Source organism: Quercus suber, unplaced genomic scaffold (genome assembly GCF_002906115.3).
Source record: "Quercus suber isolate HL8 unplaced genomic scaffold, Cork oak 2.0 scaffold_9, whole genome shotgun sequence".
In the NCBI taxonomy this organism is placed as follows: domain Eukaryota; kingdom Viridiplantae; phylum Streptophyta; class Magnoliopsida; order Fagales; family Fagaceae; genus Quercus; species Quercus suber.
In genome coordinates this window covers 720,157-730,264 of record NW_027069475.1, presented here as the reverse complement: position 1 = coordinate 730,264, position 10,108 = coordinate 720,157, and the positions used below count along the sequence as shown (strand labels likewise).

General features: G+C 32.3%; 1 long non-coding RNA gene across 1 annotated transcript; it reads right to left on the bottom strand.

The window, feature by feature from the left end:
* Nucleotides 1-4,265: 4,265 nt before the first annotated feature.
* Nucleotides 4,266-9,181, bottom strand: LOC136069174 (uncharacterized). The gene is made up of 3 exons (XR_010630421.1): nt 8,962-9,181; nt 6,485-6,746; nt 4,266-5,099 (listed from the first exon to the last, which is right to left on the bottom strand). It is a non-coding gene; the product is annotated as an uncharacterized LOC136069174 (long non-coding RNA).
* Between the last annotated feature and the right edge of the window lie 927 nt (nt 9,182-10,108).

Sequence of the window (10,108 nt, the reverse complement as noted above, 5' to 3'; positions counted from 1 at the left end):
CCATTTTGGTCCATATAAGATCTTCTATTATTCTTGTAAGTGACTTTAAAGCTCACTAGAAGTTAATTTCATAGAACACAAAACGGACAAATCCTATAATTACCAGGCTATGACATATTAGTATGTTCTCACTATAAGCTTTATCCTTTGATTAGCAACTCCTCCTCATTGAAGGATTTCTTTTTCACATCGATCAGAGCACTTACTTCTGCATCTTGTGGAAGGTTAATAATTGGAGATATTACCTCTAAAGATGAAGGCTTCAGCATCCATGTATGGTTTCATATGTTTCACACTACACCCTTGCTTATTCTCCATCTACGACATTTTTCAATTACCCAACTTTCATCAAGCTGCTTTTTCGATGTATAAGAAGTATCGCCACGTATATGGTAAAAAGTAAGTATTATCCATTAGGCTTCAATCTTGTTTGACAGATTAAAAGCATTGGCACTCCAAAACACCATTCCTCTTTGTTGCTTTCGTTCGCGTAACCATTCCAAAATTCACAAAGTGATCCTATGAATTTTCCTATTCATCTTCATATTTTAAGGAAGTGGTGAAGTCATATGGAACACATTTTAGAGAAATAGAAATCGATCGACAATTCTACAAACATAGTTTTTTTCACAATATCTAAGGTTGTGGATTGTGATTAATGCAACATCATTTTCACATGAAATCACCACTAACATCACTTTTATTATATACCAATCATAGCCTGTGAACTTAAAAATTGTGAAAAAAAAGGGTGAATTTGTTATATATATAGACTTATTGATATAAGACCTATCTCTAAACAGGCTATATATACCTGAGCTTTCCACTAAAAAATAATAATAATAATAATTCCTTCTAGTCAATTCCTAGTGGCCTCCACCAAAGAACAAATCAAAATTCATGGTAAGATGCTGCAGTTCTTGCTTGTGGAGTGAAGAAAGCATCATATGCACATTGCACAACGCCTCTAGGTAACGACCGCAAATGTAATCGGTTAGAAAACCACCTTATTAACATTTAAGAAAGTTGATGCTTGCTTTTAAAGTATAGTTTATCTATCTGGAATGCAGCCAAGTTAATGAAATGTCAAAAACTTGCTTCACTGACAATGAAATGTAAAAGATCACTCTTAAATTTCACAAAAGAAGTCAATATGTAATTTATGGTTATTAATAACTCTGTCCAGTCATCTAAGTTAACTTGGATTCACCGATAATACAACTCAGCTCAATTCTTGCGTTTGAATGTGAGGCTCAAATTGAAGTACTGTACAAGAACCATCTCAACCTTATGCTTCCGATAGATCTACATTCTCAGTAACAGGAATTGTTGATTCAGGAGATGGCTCTTGGATACCTTCGGTATCAGGTGGTTGAGAGCCATGCTTTGCAGCGGCCTGCAAGACCCGGTTTTGAACATCCAAGGATGAAGGGGATGTTGGTAGTCCAATGCGGTTTGTTTCCAATTTTCCAGCAGCCCATGAAAATGACTGAGCTCCAAATCTGACAGGAGCAAGCAGCAGCCTTCAATAAAAATAAGAAGATCATAGTTTTAGAAAATCATTCAGTCAGATGATTCTTCTCAATAAAGCATACTGACAGTAAACACGTGCTGCAAGGCACGACCCTGGAAGTAATGAAAAAGAAAATGCTATGCGGTTAGACCATTAGCATTTTGAGAACTGCATTTCTCTATTTTATTTTCCTCACACCATTTTCAGCAGAATCTTACTAAGAAGCTCATTTTGCGAGAGCAAGCTTTAACAAGCACTAGGCAAAAGGAATAACATTTCCCCATAAAATAAATATTTGAAATCTAAGACTTATTCATGCCGGCCCAAGCACAAAAAATTTAGTAAATGACTTATATGCAAGAATATCAATATGCCTTTTCTATCAGCAATGTAGCTTGCTTGGAAATTTTTTGAACATTAACCTCAAAAAGAAAGTTTGCAATGTTATGGAGTTACATTGATCCATTACATAATCGAGCTTTCACTTGATTTTAGTTCTTAATATGATATAAATTATTGCATATTCTAAAAATAGAAAGAGAAAAAATAAATTATGATTCTGACATTAGTTCAGAATTCCATTCATTAGTGTATAGATAGGATTACTGTTGAATCCTATCCCATTTTCAGTGTGCAACTTCTGGCACACATCAAATCCTAAGTTGTGCCTATTTAAATTACAACAGTAAGTCAGCACAAAAGACAGCATTAAATAATACACATTAAACATTCATAGATCCAGACTGCCTGATTAACAGCAGAATAAACTGAATCTGAAAACCAAAATTTATGTTTTAACATAATATTAAGAAGTATCCATCCTTCAGCAATAAAATAGTCCAAGAAGGAACAAGAGATCCATAAGGGCTTGCGTAATTAACGGAACAGTATAGTATATTATGATCCAAGTAGCCCAAATCAATTGTAGAACAAGTAAATTAACCTTTGGATAAATTATGGTTAGTTTAGGATTTTTTAGTATATAAACTCTGCATTGGATTCATTGTATCACAAATTAATATGTTGTCAAGGACTTCCTGAGGTTTAGGCCAAAATTCGGATTTTGGCCATGGCCATGAATCACAGCCCCACAAAACCTCTCAAAACCTCTCCGCAACCAAGTTCACTGTTGTTCTTCGCCTTGAAAACCCTTCGGAGAAACGGCCACATTCAGATCGGATTCAACCCCATCACAAATTCATTCACAACACCAAGCCACCATACAACAACGCCACAATAGCCGCACCACCGTGGAAACATGCGCAGGAAGTATCCTATCTATATATATAGGTAGGCAACACGAGGCCATTGCAGTTGATGAAAGAGGTACAATGAAATCTGTGTATGACATTCAACAAACGCGTGGCCAAATTATGTGCCTATTTTGCCAGATAATAATGGCTCTCTTTATGGTGATTTGAAACGGATTTGTGAGACAGATCTTTGGACTACTTGTTTCCCAATGCTGTTTGAAAAAGCATGTAATTTAGAATAAGTATACAATATTTGGAAAATATGACACCGAAGATAAATGTCAAGGTGGGAATACTGTCCTTGTTGAATTAAGCACTATTTAAGATATCTGTATCTGGTTGAATGATCAAGGAACTACCCATATCTTTTCGGAGAGCAATTCGGCAGAAACCACAACGAAGTATATTCTACAGAGATGGTATGAGTACTCATGGAGAGTGTCAAATTGTCAATAGGGTTATGTTCTACTGTTAGGCTAGCTGGTTCCCACTAATTCCTAGCGGGAGATCATTAAAATACTTACGAAACTTTTCTTCATCTTTGTGACCAATGGTTTTATTGTGAAACTCATCTTTATCTTTGTGAAACTTGTCACTGCACAGTTTGTTATTTTTCCACTATTAACATAGTTTTCAGTTTTCACCCAAAAAAAAAAAGAAAAAAAAAACCATGATTAATGAGATGCAATATCACAAAAAAAATAAAATATCGGGCAATTGCACCATGCAATTTACAACCCTCCCTCTCACAACATCTTTTGACTTTTTTTTAACATTTAAAAAAAAATTTATTTAGTGGTTAAAATTTAAAGTTATTTTTTACAATTTTAAATTTCAACCATTTAGAGTAATTACATCATGTACTTAATCTTAATCCATTACAAGATATTGCCATGTCAGCCTACTTGCATAGCTTGTCATATCAGTGACACAGCTCTATGCAAGGTAATTGACACAACAACTTTTGTAAGTGGGTTTGAAGCCCATTTGGAGTTTCATGATCCAATAATAATGAGCCCATCTCGAAGCTCTAGCTGCATAGATCCAATAATAATGAGCCTATGTCCTATAAAAATAAGTCTATGGCATGTTCCAGCATCTAACTCGCCCCCTAAATTTTTTACATCCACACGACTATACCCATTGCCTATTCCCTAATCTATACACTCCCTTTTTCAATCAACCAGCTCGCATCAAGGGTTTTTTTTTCTTTTTTTTCTTTTTTTAGTATGCATTTGGGAAGCGCAACGCGTTTGCATTTTTCCTTTTTTTTTTTTTTTTTACTTTTCAGCTTTCCTAGCTGGCTTTTTTGATTTTTCTTGTGAACATACTAAACAGTGCACATTGTGCATTGTTCACAAACCCACAAATTTTTCTTTTTATCAATTTTTTCATTAAAAATAGGTCCTACAGTACTATTCACACATTTAAAAATTATTTTGCTACAGTATTTTTCAGTTTTCAGTTNGTCATGACTGTGAATCACAGCGCCCCGCAAAACTTCTCACAACCTCCGCAACCAAGTTCACCATTGTTCTTCACCTTGAAAACCCATTGGAGAAACGGCCACATTCAGATCGGATTCACCCCCCATCACAAATTCATTCACAAGACCAAGCCACCATACAACAACGCCACAATAGCCGCACCACCGTGGAAACATGCGCAGGAAGTATCCTATCTATATATAGGTAGGCAACACGAGACCATTGCAGTTGATGAAAGAGGTACAATGAAATTAATCTCCTCATTTAAGGTTGCCAACAACTTGAAGCAACACATAGCATGGGTTAGAATAGCTTATATATGCTACTTCTTTAGCGAAATAACCTTTCATGTCAAACATGAAATACAGGAAGTGAAATTGAATGTATTAAATATTGATTTTGCAGATATTAGAGAGACAATATTACATGAAAAATACTTCGTTTTGTTTTGTGATATAGCACATTAGGAGAAGAGTGAGAAATTAAGCAAAATAAGCCACATAGACTCTTGAGTCCGGACCTCCATCCCCAAGAAGATGAGAGAATTAATGGAATTGATCTAGCCACTGTTGTCATGCACATAGTCTATGTAAATAAAGGTAAAAAATAAAAGCATCAACAACAAAAAAATAACTAAAACAAACACGGACAAGTTCTATTGGACAAGAAGCTTCGATGATTTTTGAAAGTAAAGACAACTTTTTTCTTTTCTTTTTTTAAATAATTTCTTTCACTCCGCTGGGGAGGGGATAAATGAAATAGACTTATATTATTTCGGAAACGATTCTTGGACTGGTTTCTTTCTCCAAACAATCTGAACATGCAATACATATGTGCTCCTCCAGCCTTCAAGAAACAACCAATAATAATCAGATATAATTCGGAATATATGGATTGAGTAAGAAACAAATATGCATAACTTCTAAATAAATAAATAAATCAGTAATATTCACACAAGAACAAAGGTAGGATGTAAATTTTAAAAAGTAACAACTTACCCATTGATTTTACGAAAACAATATTATAGGAGACACTCATGATATTCTATCATGAACAATGACCTTTTCTTTGGGCCATTGGCATTGTTAACACAAAAATATTTGCGTCCAAAAATCTCTCTTAAAATTGGATAGCTCAAAAAAAAGATGAACATTTTCAAAAAAGAAGGGTACTCCATCACTATTTTTTTTGAACTCTAAAATTGGTTTTCTTCTATTGAAAACTGATTTGGAGCCCTTGGGTTTATATAGCCATAAAGTTATAAATGCTTTCTCCATGGTATTTTTTTTTTTTTTTTAATTTAAGAAATTTTAAAATTAAGAAATATAACTATGCAACAACTAATAAACATTTGTTTTTTTGCAAATGCTCACAAATGTGTTCTTTGTTGAGCATACGTAGAAGGTAAGAAATCCTAATTTCTGTCTAGGTAAGGCCTTCCTAATATACGACAAAGATATTGCTAAGATCACCTACTAATATTAGTTAGGACTCATAATTATGACTAAAATTTGGAAATTCTCACAAATTCGAAATTTGTTCTTTCTTGAGCTAGCATACGTAGAAGATACTTAAAATTGATTTCTTTCCAAATAAGGTCATGCATAAAGTTTATCTCATGCGTTCCTTTTGAGGACTTTCCTTGAAAACACAAATAATTTTTTGCACATGAAAGTTTTATTTTATAATAATTTTTGGAAGGTGAGCCTAGGTGTTGAAGTGGTAAGTGATACATAAAAATTAAAAATGTTAAGAGGGCATTTGGTTTGCCGTAATATTACGTTATTATAATATTTTATATATATATATATATATATAATGTAGTCTCAATAAAAAAATACAACATTATATTGTTTAGGAAGGTAATGAGATTAAAATGATGTGATATATTTTATAATTTTAAATTATGATAATGTTAGAAAAAATAAAATAAACCAAAAATTTTAATATCATATTATCTTAATATGTATTACATTAAGAGCACGTCACAGTAGACCAAATGCCCCCTCAAGGTAAAAGCCAGGAGTGAAAATTATTTTGGTCCTATTGGTTGCTTAACCCATCAGTGCACTAGAGCACTAGCTAGGCTAGATATAAATGGGCCAAACCAACCCCTATAATATTTATTCTACTTGTAAGTGAGTTTGAAGCCCACTAGTAATTTCATGGAACAAAAAATGACCCTTGGATAACTCCTGTAATCACAAGTCTATAATATATTGGTATGTTACCGTTGTAATATGTAAGCTCTATCCTTTGATTAGCAACTCCTACTCATTGAAGGATTTCTTTTTCACATCTATCAGAGCACTTTCTTTTGCATCTTGTGGAAGGTTAATAATTGGAGATACTACCTCAAAAGATGAAGGCTTCAGCATCCATGCATTGCCTCATATGTTTCACACTACATCCTTTGCTTATTCTCCGTCTACTACCTTTTTCAATCACCCAACTTGCATCAAGCTGCATTACCAGTAGCATAGTCTTCTATGACTTTGGCAATCAAAAATTCCCCCACACCAGTTACAACAAATTCCCCAGACATTCAAGTCGAACGGAAAATATTGGAAAATTTGTAAGCAAAATGTCAGTGGAATTTAACTGATGAAATATTGATTTTGCAGAGATTTGAGAGAGAAATTTTAACACAAAAAAAAAAAAAAAAAAAAAAAAAAAAAAAAACTTTGTTTTGTTTTGTGATATAAAATATTGGGAGAAGAGTGCGAAATCAAGCAAAATAAGCCATATTTGTTTTAATATTAGGATTTGATTTTTCACAAAGGTATTTCAGGAAACATACTTTACAAATGATGCAATATACAATTACTGATTCTACAGAGCTACTAATGTCATGTTATTAACTGAGCATTACGAACAAAGCCCTCTTGAAAGAGGATTAATGGAATTGATCTAGCCACTGTCATAGATTTACATATGGTATATGCCCCCATTGGCAAAGAGTTTGATAATTCTCCATGCAAAAGAATCAGCTTCCCTCATGCTAAATTTGATTATGAATTGACATGAGAGCCTAGATAGCTAGCTAGACAGTAATATTTTATTGCCAAATTGTGGCTTTTTATGATCATGGAGTTAATCTCATCAGATAAGGTTGCAGCCAACTTGAAGCAACACATAGCTAGCATGGGTTGGGATATGAGAATCTCTCTTCCAATTATAGATAATAAATTAATAATTGCCTCAAAGTAATCTCAAATTGGCTATATACTTTCCCCTCTAAAAAAATAGTGACTATATACAACGAATGAAGTGGAAAGGCCACATAAATTAAAGCCACAAAGAAGAATGGGTCTCAGGACATCAAAGCTTTTTATTTGTAAGTCAAACAAGGATGGAGATAGTGGCAGAGCTAAGATTTTGGTTCAATGAGAGAAAGATTAAAATATAAGATTGAAAGTAAAAATAATTTGAAAAATAAAATTTCAATCTAGACTCGATATTATAATTAAATTTTTCCATAATCTTAATTAATTAATTTAACTACAAATACAAATTTTTAATCAATAAAATGAAGAAACAAAATTAGTTAATAGTTAACAAGAATCAAATTAAGAGATTGATTTTACTCAAAAACAAAATAATTAAGAGATTAATTTAAATACATAAAATTTAATTATGTAATTTAATTTCTTAAAATAATTAAATTGAGAAAATAAATAAATGAAAAGTGTTAAAGAATATAACAATATATCTATAAAGTTTTTTTTTTTTTTAATACAAAATAAAATTTTTACTCTAAGATAATCTAAGTATATATGTGTGTGAAACTCCTTCCTAGAGACTTGAACTCTGAACCTTGCCTCCCACACTCTACAAGTATTTATACTAGTGGAGTGACCACCGCACAAAAAGAGTGCGGTGGTTTAAGTTTTTTATTTTTATTTTTATTTTTATTTAAGAGTAAATCTGTAAAGTTATACACGTGTTTCACTGCCTTAAATGCATTTAAAGTTGTACACGTGTTTCACTGTCTTAAATGCATTTAAAAAATCATGTATAATTCAACTTTTTAGCTTTATTCTTCCAACTAGTTAAATTTTGGATTTATAAAAAATATTAAATTTTGAAACTGTAAAAAAATTAAGAGATAGAAGAGAAAAATGTTAGGACTCTAGGGGTTTTTGTTTATAAGTATTCTAGGTTTTAGACTTTTAGTGTCAATATAAAAAGACATAATAGTTTTTTAGAACGGGCAAATTAATAGGTTTTTGATAACCTATTTATTTATTTACTGAGATGGGCAGGGATAGCGGGGTGAAGCCTAGACATGATGTGTATGTTATTAATCATTTGTAAAACTTAACTCCAATTTCTGGACATAGTGTAAGATAGAGATATGTCTATCTAATCTTAACAAATGAATGAACCAATGATTGAAAGTGGAATAAATGAAGTTTAATTCCTTTTTAATTTTTTTTTTTTTAAATGAGGTATAATTCCTCTTATGGAAGACCTAAACTTAAACTAGCAGATAAATCAATGCATCATAAGAAGCAAAATCATGAAATATACCCTAATAATAATCCACAACTTCTAACAATTAAATTATCAATAAAAAATTGCATAATCTATAAAAACTTTAGTATTTCTAAAATTGTACAAATCTAGCAGCAATAACACTAAGAAAAAGTGAGAGAGAGACAAAGAGAGCCGATGATTTTATTGTCACTGTGGCTGTTGAGGCTACCTGGAGTCGCTGTTGTTGCCTAGGTTCAGAAGAGTTGATGGGTTTGGTCTTTCTAGGTTCGCAAGTGAAGGAACTAAGGAGATTTGGATCTGGGTTCACCGCCCCTAGAGCCTTCGCCACTAGTGCTGCCGCCACCACTGAGATGAGGGGTTTGGGTTTGTGAGGTTTTAGTTCGTGGGAACTCTGAGTTTTCTGTCGTGACGTTTTGTTTTTGGATTTTAGGATTTTGGCTGAAACTATATCGTTTAGGGAGAGGTTTTTGTTTTATGTTTAGCCTTGAAACGATGTAGTTTTGATGCATGCCAGCTCTTTGCTTGGTCATCACTAAAATGATGTAGTTTTAAAGGCTGAATTGCAAAAATAAAACACATCAGCATGATGATATGTTACTTAACAGCAAAAATTAACAATGGGGTGAATTGTTCACAAAACCAAACTTCAAAGTGTAAAATCAAGTTTTTGAAACTTTAAGGTATAAAATTTAGTCATATCAAATTTTAAAAATGTAATTTGCAATTTATCTTAAACCAAAATACAATCATAAAAACATGTGTTTGATTAAAAAAACCAAAATACAGACATAAAAACATAAAAGTGGGATTCAATATCACAAGCATAGTTGTCAGTATCGTACGATACGCGATACGTATCGTACGATACGTATCGAATTGTGTGTAAAAAGTTCTGTATCGTATTGACGTATCGTAAGTGCTCATAAATCGTACAATACAGTGTGCGTATCGTATGAATCGTATCGTATCGAAAAATTGTACGTATCGTACGATACATAGACAAATGCTTTAAAATGAGATTTTTTGTTAAAATTTGTACTTTTATTTGAATCTAACAAGTTGTTAGATTTGTTTTTAACACAAAATTATTAGTTTTCTTAATTTAGCTTACTAAAATAACATATTCATAAGTTTTTTTTTCCTCGCTCCTACAATTGACTACACAGTACGCACTTACTTTTCACTTTAATATTTTAAATTTTTTTAAAATTTTTTTTTATTTTAATCGTTATTGTTATAAGTCCAAGAAACTAGAATGCCAAAAAAAATTTATAGAAATGGAAAGAACAAGAAGAGATAGTAAATGTTAATGACGAATAACGATGAAGAAAATTTTAATGAAGAAATAAATTTGC